We start from the raw sequence: 21,312 nt of genomic DNA, 5'->3' as shown, positions 1-21,312 counted from the left end.
CAGCTCTGTATATTATATTATTGCCCCAGATCTGTATATTATATTATTGCCCCAGATCTGTATATTATGTTATTGCCCCAGTTCTGTATATTATGTTATTGCCCCAGCTCTGTATATTATAATATTGCCCCAGCTCTGTATATTATGTTATTGCCCCAGCTCTGTATATTATATTATTGCCCCAGCTCTGTATCTTATGTTATTGCCCCAGCTCTGTATATTATATTATTGCCCCAGCTCTGTATATTATGTTATTGCCCCAGATCTGTATATTATGTTATTTCCCCAGATCTGTATCTTATATTATTGCCCCAGCTCTGTATCTTATGTTATTGCCCCTGCTCTGTATATTATGTTATTGCCCCAGCTCTGTATATTATGTTATTGCCCCAGCTCTGTATATTATGTTCTTGCCCCAGCTCTGTATCTTATGTTATTGCCCCAGCTCTGTATCTTATGTTATTGCCCCAGATCTGTATATTATATTATTGCCCCTGCTCTGTATCTTATGTTATTGCCCCAGCTCTGTATATTATATTATTGCCCCAGCTCTGTATCTTATGTTATTGCCCCAGGTCTGTATATTATGTTATTGCCCCATATCTGTATATTATGTTATTGCCCCAGCTCTGTATATTATGTTATTGCCCCAGATCTGTATATTATATTATTGCCCCAGCTCTGTATATTATATTATTGCCCCAGCTCTGTATATTATGTTATTGCCCCAGATCTTTATATTATATTATTGCCCCAGCTCTGTATATTATATTATTGCCCCAGCTCTGTTTATTGTGTTATTGCCCCAGCTCTGTATATTATATTACTGCCCCAGATCTGTGTCTTATGTTATTGCCCCAGATCTGTATATTATATTATTGCCCCAGCTTTGTATCGTATGTTATTGCCCCAGATCTGTATATTATATTATTGCCCCAGCTCTGTATATTATGTTACTGCCCCAGCTCTGTATATTATGTTATTGCCCCAGCTCTGTATATTATTGCCCCAGCTCTGTATATTATGTTATTGCCCCATATCTGTATATTATGTTATTGCCCCAGCTCTATATCTTATGTTATTGCCCCAGCTCTGTATCTTATGTTATTGCCCCAGCTCTGTATATTATGTTATTGCCCCAGCTCTGTATCTTATGTTATTGCCCCAGCTCTGTATATTATATTATTGCCCCAGCTCTGTATATTATGTTATTGCCCCATATCTGTATATTATGTTATTGCCCCAGCTCTGTATATTATGTTATTGCCCCAGATCTGTATATTATATTATTGCCCCAGCTCTGTATATTATATTATTGCCCCAGCTCTGTATATTATGTTATTGCCCCAGATCTTTATATTATATTATTGCCCCAGCTCTGTATATTATATTATTGCCCCAGCTCTGTTTATTGTGTTATTGCCCCATATCTGTATCTTATATTATTGCCCCAGCTCTGTATATTATATTACTGCCCCAGATCTGTGTCTTATGTTATTGCCCCAGATCTGTATATTATATTATTGCCCCAGCTTTGTATCGTATGTTATTGCCCCAGATCTGTATATTATATTATTGCCCCAGCTCTGTATATTATGTTACTGCCCCAGCTCTGTATATTATGTTATTGCCCCAGCTCTGTATATTATTGCCCCAGCTCTGTATATTATGTTATTGCCCCATATCTGTATATTATGTTATTGCCCCAGCTCTATATCTTATGTTATTGCCCCAGCTCTGTATATTATGTTATTGCCCCAGCTCTGTATCTTATGTTATTGCCCCAGCTCTGTATCTTATATCATTGCCCCAGCTCTGTATATTATGTTATTGTCCCAGATCTGTATATTATTTTATTGCCCCAGCTCTGTATATTATGTTATTGCCCCAGCTCTGTATATTATGTTATTGCCCCAGCTCTGTATCTTATGTTATTGCCCCAGCTCTGTATCTTATGTTATTGCCCCAGATCTGTATATTATATTATTGCCCCAGCTCTGTATATTATATTATTGCCCCAGCTCTGTATATTATGTTATTGCCCCAGATCTTTATATTATATTATTGCCCCAGCTCTGTATATTATGTTATTGCCCCAGCTCTGTTTATTGTGTTATTGCCCCAGCTCTGTATATTATGATATTGCCCCAGATCTGTGTCTTATGTTATTGCCCCAGATCTGTTTATTATATTATTGCCCCAGCTTTGTATCGTATGTTATTGCCCCATATCTGTATATTATATTATTGCCCCAGCTCTGTATATTATGTTACTGCCCCAGCTCTGTATATTATGTTATTGCCCCAGCTCTGTATATTATATTATTGCCCCAGCTCTGTATCTTATGTTATTGCCCCAGCTCTGTATATTATGTTATTGCCCCAGATCTTTATATTACATTATTGCCCCATATCTGTATATTATGTTATTGCCCCAGCTCTGTATATTATGTTATTGCCCCAGATCTGTATATAATGTTATTGCCCCAGCTCTGTATATTATGTTATTGCCCCAGCTCTGTATATTATGTTATTGCCCCAGCTCTGTATATTATGTTATTGCCCCAGCTCTGTATATTATATTATGGCCCCAGCTCTGTATATTATATTATTGCCCCAGCTCTGTATCTTATTTTATTGCCCCAGATCTGTATCTTATATTATTGCCCCAGATCTGTATATTATATTATTGCCCCAGCTCTGAATATTATATTATTGCCCCATATCTGTATATTATGTTATTGCCCCAGTTCTGTATATTATGTTATTGCCCCAGCGCTGTACATTATGTTATTGCCCCAGCTCTGTATCTTATGTTATTGCCCCAGTTCTGTATATTATGTTATTGCCCCAGTTCTGTATATTATGTTATTGCCCCAGTTCTGTATATTATGTTATTGCCCCAGTTCTGTATATTATGTTATTGCCCCAGCGCTGTACATTATGTTATTGCCCCAGCTCTGTATCTTATGTTATTGCCCCAGATCTGTATCTTATATTATTGCCCCAGATCTGTATATTATATTATTGCCCCAGCTCTGAATATTATATTATTGCCCCATATCTGTATATTATGTTATTGCCCCAGTTCTGTATATTATGTTATTGCCCCAGTTCTGTATATTATGTTATTGCCCCAGCTCTGAATATTATATTATTGCCCCAGCTCTGTATATTATATTATTGCCCCATATCTGTATATTATGTTATTGCACCAGTTCTGTATATTATGTTATTGCCCCAGTTCTGTATATTATGTTATTGCCCCAGCGCTGTACATTATGTTATTGCCCCAGCTCTGTATCTTATGTTATTGCCCCAGATCTGTATATTATGTTATTGCCCCAGCTCTGTATATTATGTTATTGCCCCAGCTCTGTATATTATATTATTTCCCCAGCTCTGTATATTATGTTATTGCCCCAGCTCTGTATATTATGTTATTGCCCCAGCTCTGTATATTATGTTATTGCCCCAGCTCTGTATATTATGTTATTGCCCCAGCTCTGTATATTATATTATTTCCCCAGATCTGTATATTATGTTATTGCCCCAGCTCTGTATATTATGTTATTGCCCCAGCGCTGTATATTATGTTATTGCCCCAGCGCTATATATTATGTTATTGCCCCAGCTCTGTATATTATGTTATTGCCCCAGCGCTGTATATTATGTTATTGCCCCAGATCTGTATATTATATTATTGCCCCAGCTCTGTATATTATGTTATTGCCCCAGATCTGTATATTATGTTATTGCCCCAGCTCTGTATATTATGTTATTGCCCCAGCTCTGTATATTATATTATTGCCCCAGCTCTGTATCTTATGTTATTGCCCCATATCTGTATATTATGTTATTGCCCCAGCGCTGTATATTATGTTAATGCCCCAGCTCTGTATATTATGTTATTGCCCCAGCGCTGTATCTTATATTATTTCCCCAGCTCTGTATATTATGTTATTGCCCCAGCGCTGTATATTATGTTATTGCCCCAGCGCTGTATATTATGTTATTGCCCCAGATCTGTATATTATATTATTGCCCCAGCTCTGTATATTATGTTATTGCCCCAGCTCTGTATCTTATGTTATTGCCCCAGCTCTGTATATTATGTTATTGCCCCATATCTGTATATTATATTATTGCCCCTGCTCTGTATATTATGTCATTGCCCCAGCTCTGTATATTATGTTATTGCCCCAGCTCTGTATATTATGTTATTGCCCCAGCTCTGTATCTTATGTTATTGCCCCAGATCTGTATATTATATTATTGCCCCAGCGCTGTATATTATATTATTGCCCCAGCTCTGTATATTATATTATTGCCCCAGCGCTGTATATTATGTTATTGCCCCAGATCTGTATATTATATTATTGCCCCAGCTCTGTATCTTATGTTATTGCCCCAGATCTGTATATTATATTATTGCCCCAGCGCTGTATATTATGTTATTGCCCCTGCTCTGTATATTATGTTATTGCCCCAGCTCTGTATATTATGTTATTGCCCCAGCTCTGTATATTATGTTATTGCCCCAGCTCTGTATCTTATGTTATTGCCCCAGCTCTGTATATTATGTTATTGCCCCAGCTCTGTATATTATATTATTGCCCCAGCTCTGTATCTTATGTTATTGTCCCAGATCTGTATATTATATTATTGCCCCAGCTCTGTATAATATGTTATTGCCCCAGCTCTGTATATTATGTTATTGCCCCAGTTCTGTATATTATGTTTTTGCCCCAGTTCTGTATATTATATTATTGCCCCAGCTCTGTATATTATGTTATTGCCCCAGCTCTGTATATTATATTATTGCCCCAGCTCTGTATATTATGTTATTGCCCCAGCTCTGTATCTTATGTTATTGCCCCAGCTCTGTATATTATGTTATTGCCCCAGCTCTGTATATTATATTATTGCCCCAGCTCTGTATCTTATGTTATTGTCCCAGATCTGTATATTATATTATTGCCCCAGCTCTGTATAATATGTTATTGCCCCAGCTCTGTATATTATGTTATTGCCCCAGTTCTGTATATTATGTTTTTGCCCCAGTTCTGTATATTATATTATTGCCCCAGCTCTTTATATTATGTTATTGCCCCTACTCTGTATCTTATGTTATTGCCCCAGCTCTGTATCTTATTTTATGGCCCCAGCTCTGTACATTATGTTATTGCCCCAGCTCTGTATATTATGTTATTGCCCCAGCTCTGTATCTTATGTTATTGCCCCAGCTCTGTATATTATGTTATTGCCCCAGCTCTGTATATTATGTTATTGCCCCATATCTGTATATTATATTATTGCCCCTGCTCTGTATATTATGTTATTGCCCCAGCTCTGTATATTATGTTATTGCCCCAGCTCTGTATATTATGTTATTGCCCCAGCTCTGTATCTTATGTTATTGCCCCAGATCTGTATATTATGTTATTGCCCCAGCTCTGTATATTATGTTATTGCCCCAGCTCTGTATATTATGTTATTGCCCCAGCTCTGTATATTATGTTATTGCCCCAGCTCTGTATATTATGTTATTGCCCCATATCTGTATATTATATTATTGCCCCTGCTCTGTATATTATGTTATTGCCCCAGCTCTGTATATTATGTTATTGCCCCAGCTCTGTATATTATGTTATTGCCCCAGCTCTGTATCTTATGTTATTGCCCCAGATCTGTATATTATGTTATTGCCCCAGCTCTGTATATTATGTTATTGCCCCAGCTCTGTATATTATGTTATTGCCCCAGCTCTGTATATTATGTTATTGCCCCAGCTCTGTATCTTATGTTATTGCCCCAGATCTGTATATTATATTATTGCCCCAGCGCTGTATATTATGTTATTGCCCCTGCTCTGTATATTATATTATTGCCCCAGCGCTGTATATTATGTTATTGCCCCAGATCTGTATATTATAGTATTGCCCCAGCTCTGTATATTATGTTATTGCCCCAGCTCTGTATATTATGTTATTGCCCCAGCTCTGTATCTTATGTTATTGCCCCAGCTCTGTATATTATGTTATTGCCCCAGCTCTGTATATTATATTATTGCCCCAGCTCTGTATATTATGTTATTGCCCCAGCTCTGTATCTTATGTTATTGCCCCAGCTCTGTATCTTATGTTATTGTACCAGATCTGTATATTATTTTATTGCCCCAGCTCTGTATAATATGTTATTGCCCCAGCTCTGTATATTATGTTATTGCCCCAGTTCTGTATATTATGTTATTGCCCCAGTTCTGTATATTATATTATTGCCCCAGCTCTGTATATTATGTTATTGCCCCAGCTCTGTATCTTATGTTATTGCCCCAGCTCTGTATCTTATGTTATTGCCCCAGATCTGTATATTATATTATTGCCCCAGCTCTGTATATTATATTATTGCCCCAGCTCTGTATATTATGTTATTGCCCCAGATCTTTATATTATATTATTGCCCCAGCTCTGTATATTATGTTATTGCCCCAGCTCTGTTTATTGTGTTATTGCCCCAGCTCTGTATATTATGATATTGCCCCAGATCTGTGTCTTATGTTATTGCCCCAGATCTGTTTATTATATTATTGCCCCAGCTTTGTATCGTATGTTATTGCCCCAGCTCTGTATATTATGTTACTGCCCCAGCTCTGTATATTATGTTATTGCCCCAGCTCTGTATATTATATTATTGCCCCAGCTCTGTATCTTATGTTATTGCCCCAGCTCTGTATATTATGTTATTGCCCCAGATCTTTATATTACATTATTGCCCCATATCTGTATATTATGTTATTGCCCCAGCTCTGTATATTATGTTATTGCCCCAGATCTGTATATAATGTTATTGCCCCAGCTCTGTATATTATGTTATTGCCCCAGCTCTGTATATTATGTTATTGCCCCAGCTCTGTATATTATGTTATTGCCCCAGCTATGTATATTATGTTATTGCCCCAGCTCTGTATCTTATGTTACTGCCTCAGCTCTGTATATTATGTTATTGCCCCAAATCTTTATATTATATTATGGCCCCAGCTCTGTATATTATATTATTGCCCCAGCTCTGTATATTATGTTATTGCCCCAGCTCTGTATATTATGTTATTGCCCCAGCTCTGTATCTTATGTTATTGCCCCAGATCTGTATCTTATATTATTGCCCCAGATCTGTATATTATATTATTGCCCCAGCTCTGAATATTATATTATTGCCCCATATCTGTATATTATGTTATTGCCCCAGTTCTGTATATTATGTTTTTGCCCCAGCGCTGTACATTATGTTATTGCCCCAGCTCTGTATCTTATGTTATTGCCCCAGTTCTGTATATTATGTTATTGCCCCAGTTCTGTATATTATGTTATTGCCCCAGTTCTGTATATTATGTTATTGCCCCAGTTCTGTATATTATGTTATTGCCCCAGTTCTGTATATTATGTTATTGCCCCAGCGCTGTACATTATGTTATTGCCCCAGCTCTGTATCTTATGTTATTGCCCCAGATCTGTATCTTATATTATTGCCCCAGATCTGTATATTATATTATTGCCCCAGCTCTGAATATTATATTATTGCCCCATATCTGTATATTATGTTATTGCCCCAGTTCTGTATATTATGTTATTGCCCCAGTTCTGTATATTATGTTATTGCCCCAGCTCTGAATATTATATTATTGCCCCAGCTCTGTATATTATATTATTGCCCCATATCTGTATATTATGTTATTGCCCCAGTTCTGTATATTATGTTATTGCCCCAGTTCTGTATATTATGTTATTGCCCCAGCGCTGTACATTATGTTATTGCCCCAGCTCTGTATCTTATGTTATTGCCCCAGATCTGTATATTATGTTATTGCCCCAGCTCTGTATATTATGTTATTGCCCCAGCTCTGTATATTATATTATTTCCCCAGCTCTGTATATTATGTTATTGCCCCAGCTCTGTATATTATGTTATTGCCCCAGCTCTGTATATTATGTTATTGCCCCAGCTCTGTATATTATGTTATTGCCCCAGCTCTGTATATTATATTATTTCCCCAGATCTGTATATTATGTTATTGCCCCAGCTCTGTATATTATGTTATTGCCCCAGCGCTGTATATTATGTTATTGCCCCAGCGCTATATATTATGTTATTGCCCCAGCTCTGTATATTATGTTATTGCCCCAGCGCTGTATATTATGTTATTGCCCCAGATCTGTATATTATATTATTGCCCCAGCTCTGTATATTATGTTATTGCCCCAGATCTGTATATTATGTTATTGCCCCAGCTCTGTATATTATGTTATTGCCCCAGCTCTGTATATTATATTATTGCCCCAGCTCTGTATCTTATGTTATTGCCCCATATCTGTATATTATGTTATTGCCCCAGCGCTGTATATTATGTTAATGCCCCAGCTCTGTATATTATGTTATTGCCCCAGCGCTGTATCTTATATTATTTCCCCAGCTCTGTATATTATGTTATTGCCCCAGCGCTGTATATTGTTATTGCCCCAGCGCTGTATATTATGTTATTGCCCCAGATCTGTATATTATATTATTGCCCCAGCTCTGTATATTATGTTATTGCCCCAGCTCTGTATCTTATGTTATTGCCCCAGCTCTGTATCTTATGTTATTGCCCCAGCTCTGTATATTATGTTATTGCCCCATATCTGTATATTATATTATTGCCCCTGCTCTGTATATTATGTCATTGCCCCAGCTCTGTATATTATGTTATTGCCCCAGCTCTGTATATTATGTTATTGCCCCAGCTCTGTATCTTATGTTATTGCCCCAGATCTGTATATTATATTATTGCCCCAGCGCTGTATATTATGTTATTGCCCCAGCTCTGTATCTTATGTTATTGCCCCAGATCTGTATATTATATTATTGCCCCAGCGCTGTATATTATATTATTGCCCCAGCTCTGTATATTATGTTATTGCCCCTGCTCTGTATATTATATTATTGCCCCAGCGCTGTATATTATGTTATTGCCCCAGATCTGTATATTATATTATTGCCCCAGCTCTGTATCTTATGTTATTGCCCCAGATCTGTATATTATATTATTGCCCCAGCGCTGTATATTATGTTATTGCCCCTGCTCTGTATATTATGTTATTGCCCCAGCTCTGTATATTATGTTATTGCCCCAGCTCTGTATATTATGTTATTGCCCCAGCTCTGTATCTTATGTTATTGCCCCAGCTCTGTATATTATGTTATTGCCCCAGCTCTGTATATTATATTATTGCCCCAGCTCTGTATCTTATGTTATTGTCCCAGATCTGTATATTATATTATTGCCCCAGCTCTGTATAATATGTTATTGCCCCAGCTCTGTATATTATGTTATTGCCCCAGTTCTGTATATTATGTTTTTGCCCCAGTTCTGTATATTATATTATTGCCCCAGCTCTGTATATTATGTTATTGCCCCAGCTCTGTATATTATATTATTGCCCCAGCTCTGTATATTATGTTATTGCCCCAGCTCTGTATCTTATGTTATTGCCCCAGCTCTGTATATTATGTTATTGCCCCAGCTCTGTATATTATATTATTGCCCCAGCTCTGTATCTTATGTTATTGTCCCAGATCTGTATATTATATTATTGCCCCAGCTCTGTATAATATGTTATTGCCCCAGCTCTGTATATTATGTTATTGCCCCAGTTCTGTATATTATGTTTTTGCCCCAGTTCTGTATATTATATTATTGCCCCAGCTCTTTATATTATGTTATTGCCCCTACTCTGTATCTTATGTTATTGCCCCAGCTCTGTATCTTATTTTATGGCCCCAGCTCTGTACATTATGTTATTGCCCCAGCTCTGTATATTATGTTATTGCCCCAGCTCTGTATCTTATGTTATTGCCCCAGCTCTGTATATTATGTTATTGCCCCAGCTCTGTATATTATGTTATTGCCCCATATCTGTATATTATATTATTGCCCCTGCTCTGTATATTATGTTATTGCCCCAGCTCTGTATATTATGTTATTGCCCCAGCTCTGTATATTATGTTATTGCCCCAGCTCTGTATCTTATGTTATTGCCCCAGATCTGTATATTATGTTATTGCCCCAGCTCTGTATATTATGTTATTGCCCCAGCTCTGTATATTATGTTATTGCCCCAGCTCTGTATATTATGTTATTGCCCCAGCTCTGTATATTATGTTATTGCCCCATATCTGTATATTATATTATTGCCCCTGCTCTGTATATTATGTTATTGCCCCAGCTCTGTATATTATGTTATTGCCCCAGCTCTGTATATTATGTTATTGCCCCAGCTCTGTATCTTATGTTATTGCCCCAGATCTGTATATTATGTTATTGCCCCAGCTCTGTATATTATGTTATTGCCCCAGCTCTGTATATTATGTTATTGCCCCAGCTCTGTATATTATGTTATTGCCCCAGCTCTGTATCTTATGTTATTGCCCCAGATCTGTATATTATATTATTGCCCCAGCGCTGTATATTATGTTATTGCCCCTGCTCTGTATATTATATTATTGCCCCAGCGCTGTATATTATGTTATTGCCCCAGATCTGTATATTATAGTATTGCCCCAGCTCTGTATATTATGTTATTGCCCCAGCTCTGTATATTATGTTATTGCCCCAGCTCTGTATCTTATGTTATTGCCCCAGCTCTGTATATTATGTTATTGCCCCAGCTCTGTATATTATATTATTGCCCCAGCTCTGTATATTATGTTATTGCCCCAGCTCTGTATCTTATGTTATTGCCCCAGCTCTGTATCTTATGTTATTGTCCCAGATCTGTATATTATTTTATTGCCCCAGCTCTGTATAATATGTTATTGCCCCAGCTCTGTATATTATGTTATTGCCCCAGTTCTGTATATTATGTTATTGCCCCAGTTCTGTATATTATATTATTGCCCCAGCTCTGTATATTATGTTATTGCCCCAGCTCTGTATCTTATGTTATTGCCCCAGCTCTGTATCTTATTTTATGGCCCCAGCTCTGTATATTATGTTATTGCCCCAGCTCTGTATCTTATGTTATTGCCCCAGCTCTGTATATTATGTTATTGCCCCAGCTCTGTATATTATGTTATTGCCCCATATCTGTATATTATATTATTGCCCCTGCTCTGTATATTATGTTATTGCCCCAGCTCTGTATATTATGTTATTGCCCCACCTCTGTATATTATGTTATTGCCCCAGCTCTGTATCTTATGTTATTGCCCCATATCTGTATATTATATTATTGCCCCTGCTCTGTATATTATGTTATTGCCCCAGCTCTGTATATTATGTTATTGCCCCAGCTCTGTATCTTATGTTATTGCCCCAGATCTGTATATTATATTATTGCCCCAGCTCTGTATATTATGTTATTGCCCCAGCTCTGTATATTATGTTATTGCCCCAGCTCTGTATATTATGTTATTGCCCCAGCTCTGTATATTATGTTATTGCCCCATATCTGTATATTATATTATTGCCCCTGCTCTGTATATTATGTTATTGCCCCAGCTCTGTATATTATGTTATTGCCCCAGCTCTGTATCTTATGTTATTGCCCCAGCTCTGTATCTTATGTTATTGTCCCAGATCTGTATATTATATTATTGCCCCAGCTCTGTATAATATGTTATTGCCCCAGCTCTGTATATTATGTTATTGCCCCAGTTCTGTATATTATATTATTGCCCCAGCTCTTTATATTATGTTATTGCCCCTACTCTGTATATTATATTATTGCCCCAGCTCTGTATATTACATTATTGCCCCAGCTCTGTATATTATGTTATTGCCCCAGCTCTGTATATTATGTTATTGCCCCAGTTCTGTATATTATGTTATTGCCCCAGTTCTGTATATTATATTATTGCCCCAGCTCTGTATATTATGTTATTGCCCCTACTCTGTATCTTATGTTATTGCCCCAGCTCTGTATCTTATTTTATGGCCCCAGCTCTGTATATTATGTTATTGCCCCAGCTCTGTATATTATGTTATTGCCCCAGCTCTGTATATTATGTTATTGCCCCAGCTCTGTATCTTATGTTATTGCCCCAGATCTGTATATTATGTTATTGCCCCAGCTCTGTATATTATGTTATTGCCCCAGCTCTGTATCTTATGTTATTGCCCCTGCTCTGTATATTATGTTACTGCCTCAGCTCTGTATATTATGTTATTGCCCCAGATCTGTATATTATATTATTGCCCCAGATCTGTATATTATGTTATTGCCCCAGCTCTGTATCTTATGTTACTGCCTCAGCTCTGTATATTATGTTATTGCCCCAGCTCTGTATCTTATGTTATTGCCCCAGCTCTGTATCTTATGTTATTGCCCCAGCTCTGTATCTTATGTTATTGCCCCATATCTGTATATTATATTATTGCCCCAGCTCAGATCTAATCATCCAGGTGAAGACAAAGTACCCCGTTTGCATGGCCCCGGCACCCATAGCGGTCCCCCTGACTTCACATCTGTATATTAATATATAAAGCAGTGACTGAGGTCACATGTTCTTCTTATCCAGGTGACATCACTAACACCATTACTAAGGAGCGAAGATACTAAAGTATCATGTTGGAGTGTAGGTAACAAGGTCGTAACTCAGCGAGATAACGTCACTGCAATCCATGATATCACCAGCAGGTGGCAGTGAGAGTCTGGTTACAAATCAGTATAGGAAGGAAACAGAATGTGACGTGTGAACTCTGATCTATAACATTGTTCAGTAAGTTCTGGGTCTCCATACTGTGCGGTATATTAACAAAAAGTATTAAAGATGAAAGTATTGTTCTCTGAAGAATTACTCATATAGTGGAGGGATACGCTAAACATGAGCAGGGACAGAAGGAGATGGGGGACAGGGGACACCAGAGACAGGGGACACCAGACACAGGGGACATCAGAGACAGGGGACATCAGAAACAGGGGACATAAGAGACAGGGGACACCAGAGACAGGGGACACCAGACACGGGGGACATAGGAAACAGGGGACATAAGAGACAGGGGACATAAGAGACAGGGGACACCAGACACAGGGGACATAGGAGACAGGTGACACCAGAGACAGGGGACATAAGAGACAGGGGACACCAGAGACAGGGGACACCAGACACAGGGGACATCAGAGACAGGTGACACCAGAGACAGGGGACATAAGAGACAGGGGACATCAGAGACAGGGGACATAAGAGACAGGGGACACCAAGGACTGGGGACATCAGAGACAGGTTACAACAGAGACAGGGGACATCAGAGACATTGGACATCCGAGACAGGGGACACCAGAGACAGGGGACATCAGAGAAAGGACACACCAGAGACAGGGGACATTAGAGACAGGGGACACTAGAGACAGGGGACACCAGAGACAGGGGACACCAGACACAGGGGACATAGGAGACCGGGGACATAAGAGACAGGGGACATCAGAGACAGGGGACACCAGACACAGGGGACATAGGAGACAGGTGACACCAGAGACAGGGGACATAAGAGACAGGGGACACCAGAGACAGGGGACACCAGACACAGGGGACATCAGAGACAGGTGACACCAGAGACAGGGGACATAAGAGACAGGGGACATCAGAGACAGGGGACACCAAGGACTGGGGACATCAGAGACAGGTTACACCAGAGACAGGGGACATCAGAGACATTGGACATCCGAGACAGGGGACACCAGAGACAGGGGACATCAGAGAAAGGACACATCAGAGAAAGGACACACCAGAGACAGGGGACACTAGAGACAGGGGACACCAGAGACAGGGGACACCAGAGACAGGGGAAATCAGAGACAGGGGACACCAGAGACATTGGACAACAGAGACAGGGGACATCAGGGACAGGGGAAATCAGAGACAGGGGACACCAGAGACAGGGGACACCAGAGACAGGGGACATCAGAGACAGGGGACACCAGAGACAGGGGAAACCAGAGAAAGGACACACCAGAGACAAGGGACATCAGAGACAGGGGACACTAGAGACAGGGGACACCAGAGACAGGGGACACCAGAGACAGGGGAAATCAGAGACAGGGGACACCAGAGACATTGGACAACAGAGACAGGGGACATCAGGGACAGGGGAAATCAGAGACAGGGGACACCAGAGACATTGGACAACATAGACAGGGGACATCAGGGACAGGGGAAATCAGAGACAGGGGACACCAGAGGCAGGGGACACCAGAGACAGGAGAAACCAGAGACAGGAGACACCAGAGGCAGGGGACACCAGAGACAGGGGACACCAGAGGCAGGGGACACCAGAGACAGGGGACACCAGAGACAGGGGAAATCAGAGACAGGGGACACCAGAGACATTGGACAACAGAGACAGGGGACATCAGGGACAGGGGAAATCAGAGACAGGGGACATCAGAGACAGGGGACACTAGAGACAGGGGACACCAGAGACAGGGGACACCAGAGACAGGGGAAATCAGAGACAGGGGACACCAGAGACATTGGACAACATAGACAGGGGACATCAGGGACAGGGGAAATCAGAGACAGGGGACACCAGAGGCAGGGGACACCAGAGACAGGAGAAACCAGAGACAGGAGACACCAGAGGCAGGGGACACCAGAGGCAGGGGACACCAGAGACAGGAGACACCAGAGGCAGGGGACACCAGATACAGGGGACACCAGAGGCAGGGGACACCAGAGGCAGGGGACACCAGAGACAGGGGACACCAGAGACAGGAACACCAGAGACAAGTGATACCAGAGACAGAAGACACCAGAGACAAGGGACGCCAGAGGCAGGGGACACTAGAGACAGGGAACACCAGAGACAGGGGAAACCAGAGAAAGGAGACACCAGAGACAGGAGACACCAGAGACAGGGAACACTAGAGACAGTGGACACCAGAGACAGGGAACATCAGAGACAGGGGACACCAGACACAGGGGACATCAGACACAGGGGACATCAGAGACAGGGGACACCAGAGACAGGGGACACCAGACACATGGGACATCAGAGACAGGGGACACCAGAGACAGGGGACACCAGACACAGGGGACATCAGAGACAGGGGACACCAGAGACAGGGGACACCAGAGACAGGGGACACCAGAGACAGGGGACATCAGAGACAGGGGACATCAGAGACAGGGGACAACAGAGACAGGGCACACCAGAGACAGGGGACATAAGAGACAGGGGACACCAGAGACAGGGGACATCAGAGACAGGAGACATCAGAGACAGGGGACAACAGAGACAGGGCACACCAGAGACAGGGGACATAAGAGACAGGGGACACCAGAGACAGGGGACATCAGAGACAGGGGACACCAGACACAGGAGACATCAGAGACAGGTGTCACCAGAGACAGAGGACACCAGAGACAGGGGACATCAGAGACAGGTGACACCAGAGACAGGGGACATCAGAGACAGGGGACATCAGAGATAGGGGACAACCAAGACAGGGGACACCAGAGACAGGGGACATAAGAGACAGGGGACACCAGAGACAGGGGGTAACAAAGGCAGGGGACACCAGAGACAAGGGACATCAGAGACAGGGGACACCAGAGGCAGGGGACACCAGAGGAAGGGGACACCAGAGAAAGGGGACACCAGAGGAAGAGGACACCAGAGCCCAGGGGCATCAGAAACAGGGGACATCAGAGGAAGGGGACACCAGAGACAGGGGACACCAGAGGCCGAGGGCAACAAAGGCAGGGGACACTAGAGTAAGGGGTCAGCAGAGGCAGGGGGCAGTAGAGGGGGGGCACTAGAGGCAGGTAGCAGCAAAGGCGGGTGGGGGACATAAGAGGTGAGGTGAACAGAGACATATTCAGCATGTATCCTCTATTCATCTCCATGGGAGCCGGAGTGCTGCACTCAAGTATTTCCATTTCTCCCATAGAGATGCATAGAGGGGGCCTGATCCTGATCAGAGACAGGGGAAATCAGAGACAGGGGACACCAGAGACATTGGACAACATAGACAGGGGACATCAGGGACAGGGGACATCAGAGACAGGGGACACCAGAGGCAGGGGACACCAGAGACAGGAGAAACCAGAGACAGGAGACACCAGAGGCAGGGGACACCAGATACAGGGGACACCAGAGGCAGGGGACACCAGAGACAGGGGACACCAGAGAAAGGGGAAATCAGAGACAGGGGACACCAGAGACATTGGACAACAGAGACAGGGGACATCAGAGACAGGGGAAATCAGAGACAGGGGACATCAGAGACAGGGGACACTAGAGACAGGGGACACCAGAGACAGGGGACATCAGAGACAGGGGAAATCAGAGACAGGGGACACCAGAGACATTGGACAACATAGACAGGGGACATCAGGGACAGGGGAAATCAGAGACAGGGGACACCAGAGGCAGGGGACACCAGAGACAGGAGAAACCAGAGACAGGAGACACCAGAGACAGGAGACACCAGAGGCAGGAGAAACCAGAGACAGGAGACACCAGAGGCAGGGGACACCAGATATAGGGGACACCAGAGGCAGGAGTCACCAGAGGCAGGGGACACCAGAGACAGGAGACACCAGAGGCAGGGGACACCAGATACAGGGGACACCAGAGGCAGGGGTCACCAGAGGCAGGGGACACCAGAGACAGGGGACACCAGAGACAGGAACACCAGAGACAAGGGATACCAGAGACAGAAGACACCAGAGACAAGGGACGCCAGAGGCAGGGGACACTAGAGACAGGGAACACCAGAGACAGGGGAAACCAGAGAAAGGAGACACCAGAGACAGGAGACACCAGAGGCAGGGGACACTAGAGACAGGGAACACCAGAGACAGGGAACATCAGAGACAGGGGACACCAGACACAGGGGACATCAGACACAGGGGACATCAGAGACAGGGGACACCAGAGACAGGGGAAACCAGAGAAAGAAGACACCAGAGACAGGAGACTTGGGGGGAGGGAACCTACAGAAAAGAGGGGGAAGATAGTGTAGATAGAGAGGTGGGAATTATAAATGTACCTGGGGGTGGAGCGGAGGGAGGGGTTAGAATAGTTAATAGGAATAAGCTTCATAGGAAAATAAAACTTACACCCTTGAATCCCATTAACCCCAATAACATAAAGAATGGAAATGTAAAGTGTATGTTCACAAATGCCAGAAGCCTAGCAAATAAAATGGGGGAGCTTGAGGCCTTGATACTGGAGGAACATATTGATATAGTTGGGGTCACTGAGACATGGCTGGTGATATAGTTGGGGTCACTGAGACATGGCTGGTGATATAGTTGGGGTCACTGAGACATGGCTGGTGATATAGTTGGGGTCACTGAGACATGGCTGGTGATATAGTTGGGGTCACTGAGACATGGCTGGACTCCTCGCATGACTGGGCTGTTAATCTGCAGGGGTTTACATTGTTTCGCAAGGATAGAATGAACAGAAAAGGTGGTGGAGTCTGTCTGTATGTTAGAAGTGGTATGAAAGTCAGTGTGAACGATGCCATAGTGTGTGATGATTCTGAGGATGTGGAATCACTGTGGGTAGAATTACAAAAGGAGGGAAATACTGAAAAAATAATATTTGGTGTAATCTACAGACCCCCTAATATCACTGAAGAGATAGAAGGTCGGCTGTATAAACAAATAGAGAGGGCCGCCCGGGCAGGTACGGTGGTAATAATGGGATATTTTAACTATCCAGATATAGATTGGGGTCCGGGGTTGGCTAAAACTACAAAGGGGCGACAATTCCTAAATTTATTGCAGGATAATTTTCTGGGCCAGTTTGTGGAGGACCCAACAAGAAGTGATGCCTTGTTGGATCTGATCATTTCCAACAACACAGAGCTGGTTGGTAATGTAACTGTGCGGGAAAACCTTGGGAATAGCGACCACAATATAGTTACTTTTCACTTAAAATGTAGAAAACAAAGACAGACGGGGAAGGCAAAAACATATAACTTTAAAAAGGCAAATTTCCCTGGGCTGAGGGCTGCACTACAGGACATAGACTGGGGGGAGGTGTTCTCAAATACTGATACAGAAGGTAAATGGGACATCTTTATATCATCTCTAAATAACTATACAGCTAAATATATACCAAAGGGGAACAAATATAAACCATTAAAACTAAATCCTACATGGCTGACAAATGAGGTTAAAAGAGCAATAAACAACAAAAAAATAGCCTTCAAAAAATACAAATCTGAGGGGTCAGCTATAACATTTAAACAGTACAAGGAGCTTAATAAAATCTGTAAAAATTTAATAAAAACAGCAAAAATTCAAAATGAGAGACAGGTGGCCAAAGAAAGCAAAACTAATCCTAAATATTTTTTTAGACATATAAATACAAAAAAACCAAGGACAGAGCATGTAGGACCCCTTAATAATGATAATGGGGAGGTTGTCACGGGCGATCAAGAGAAGGCGGAGCTACTGAATTGGTTCTTTAGTTCTGTATATTCTATGGAAGAAGGAGCTGATATTGGCCAGGTCAGTGCTGGTAACACATCATGTAATGTACTGAACTGGCTTAATGTAGAGATGGTACAAGGTAAGTTAAGTGATATAAATGTAAGCAAATCCCCAGGACCGGATGGACTACACCCAAGAGTTCTTAGAGAGGTAAGTTCAGTAATATCTGTACCCCTGTTCATGATATTTAGAGATTCTCTGGTGTCTGGTATTGTGCCAAGGGACTGGCGCAAGGCGAATGTGGTGCCAATCTTCAAAAAGGGCTCTAGGTCTTCCCCAGGAAACTATAGACCGGTAAGTTTAACGTGCATTGTGGGTAAATTGTTTGAAGGACTTATAAGGGATTACATACAGGAATACATAGGGGATAATTGTATTATAAGTGATAGCCAGCATGGGTTTACTAAGGATAGAAGTTGTCACCAATCTAATTTGCTTTTATGAAGAGGTGAGTAGAAGCCTTGACAGAGGAATGGCTGAGTATATAGAGGGGGGGCTGTGTATATAGAGGGGGGCTCTGTATATAGAGGAATGGCTGTGAATATAGTGTTTCTGGATTTTGCTAAAGCATTTGATACTGTCCCTCATAGACGTCTGACAGGTAAGTTAAGGTCTTTGGGTTTGGAAATTTTAGTTTGTAACTGGATTGAACACTGGCTCATGGATCGTACCCAGAGAGTGGTGGTCAATGATTCGTACTCTGATTGGTCCCCGGTAATTAGTGGTGTACCCCAAGGTTCAGTACTGGGCCCGCTGTTGTTTAATTTATTTATCAATGATATAGAGGATGGCATTAACAGCTCTGTTTCTATCTTTGCAGATGACACCAAGCTTTGTAGCACGGTACAGTCTATAGAGGATGTGTATAGGTTACAAGATGACTTGGATAGACTAAGTGTCTGGGCATCCACTTGGCAAATGAGGTTCAATGTGGATAAATGTAAAGTTATGCATCTAGGTACTAATAACCTGCATGCGTCGTATGTCTTAGGGGGGATTAAACTGGCAGAGTCACTGGTAGAGAAGGATCTGGGTGACTTGTAGATCACAGACTACAGAATAGCACAATGTCAGGCTGCTGCTTCCAAAGCCGGCAGGATATTGTCATGTATCAAAAGAGGCATGGACTCGAGGGACAGGGACATAATACTCCCCCTTTATAAAGCATTGGTACGGCCTTACCTGGAATATGCTGTTCAGTTTTGGGCACCTGTCCATAAAAGGGACACTGCGGAGTTGGAAAGGGTGCAGAGACGCGCGACTAAACTAATATGGGGAATGGAACATCTTAGCTATGAGGAGCGATTAAAGGAGTTACAATTGTTTAGTCTTGAGAAGAGACGTTTAAGGGGGGATATGATAAACGTATATAAGTATATTAATGGCCCATACAAAAAATATGGAGAAAAACTGTTCCAGGTTAAACCCCCCCAAAGGACGAGGGGGCACTCCCTCCGTCTGGAGAAGAAAAAGTTTAGTCTCAAGGGGCGACACGCCTTCTTTACCGTGAGGACTGTGAATTTATGGAACGGTCTACCTCAGGAACTGGTCACAGCAGGAACAATTAACAGCTTTAAAACAGGATTAGATACATTCCTGGAACAAAATAAGATTAATGCTTATGAAGAAATATAAAATCTCATCCCTTCCCCAATATCGCGCCACACCCCTACCCCTTAATTCCCTGGTTGAACTTGATGGACATATGTCTTTTTTCGACCGTACTAACTATGTAACTATGTAACTATGTAACCAGAGACAGGGGACACTAGAGACAGTGGACACCAGAGAAAGAGAACATCAGAGACAGGGGACACCAGACACAGGGGACATCAGACACAGGGGACATCAGAGACAGGGGACACCAGAGACAGGGGACACCAGACACAGGGGACATCAGAGACAGGGGACACCAGAGACAGGGGACACCAGACACAGGGGACATCAGAGACAGGGTACACCAGAGACAGGGGCACCAGAGACAGGGGACATCAGAGACAGGGGACATCCGAGACAGGGGACATCAGAGACAGGGGACAACAGAGACAGGGCACACCAGAGACAGGGGACATAAGAGACAGGGGACACCAGAGACAGGGGACATCAGAGACAGGGGACACCAGAGACAGGGCACACCAGAGACAGGGGACATAAGAGACAGGGGACACCAGAGACAGGGGACATCAGAGACAGGGGACACCAGACACAGGAGACATCAGAGACAGGTGTCACCAGAGACAGAGGACACCAGAGACAGGGGACATAAGAGACAGGGGACACCAGAGACAGGGGACATCAGAGACAGGGGACATCAGAGACAGGGGACACCAGAGACAGGGGACATCAGAGACAGGGGACATCAGAGATAGGGGACAACCAAGACAGGGGACACCAGAGACAGGGGACATAAGAGACAGGGGACACCAGAGACAGGGGGTAACAAAGGCAGGGGACACCAGAGACAAGGGACATCAGAGACAGGGGACACCAGAGGCAGGGGACACCAGAGGAAGGGGGACACCAGAGAAAGGGGACACCAGAGGAAGAGGACACCAGAGCCCAGGGGCATCAGAGACAGGGGACATCAGAGGAAGGGGACACCAGAGACAGGGGACACCAGAGGCCGAGGGCAACAAAGGCAGGGAAAACTAGAGTAAGGGGTCAGCAGAGGCAGGGGGCAGTAGAGAGGGGGCACTAGAGGCAGGTAGCAGCAAAGGCGGGTGGGGGACATAAGAGGTGAGGTGAACAGAGACATATTCAGCATGTATCCTCTATTCATCTCCATGGGAGCCGGAGTGCTGCACTCAAGTATTTCCATTTCTCCCAT

The sequence above is a fragment of the Hyla sarda genome, chromosome 4 (assembly GCF_029499605.1).
Source record: "Hyla sarda isolate aHylSar1 chromosome 4, aHylSar1.hap1, whole genome shotgun sequence".
Taxonomy (NCBI): domain Eukaryota; kingdom Metazoa; phylum Chordata; class Amphibia; order Anura; family Hylidae; genus Hyla; species Hyla sarda.
Note: the sequence above shows the minus strand (reverse complement) of the source record.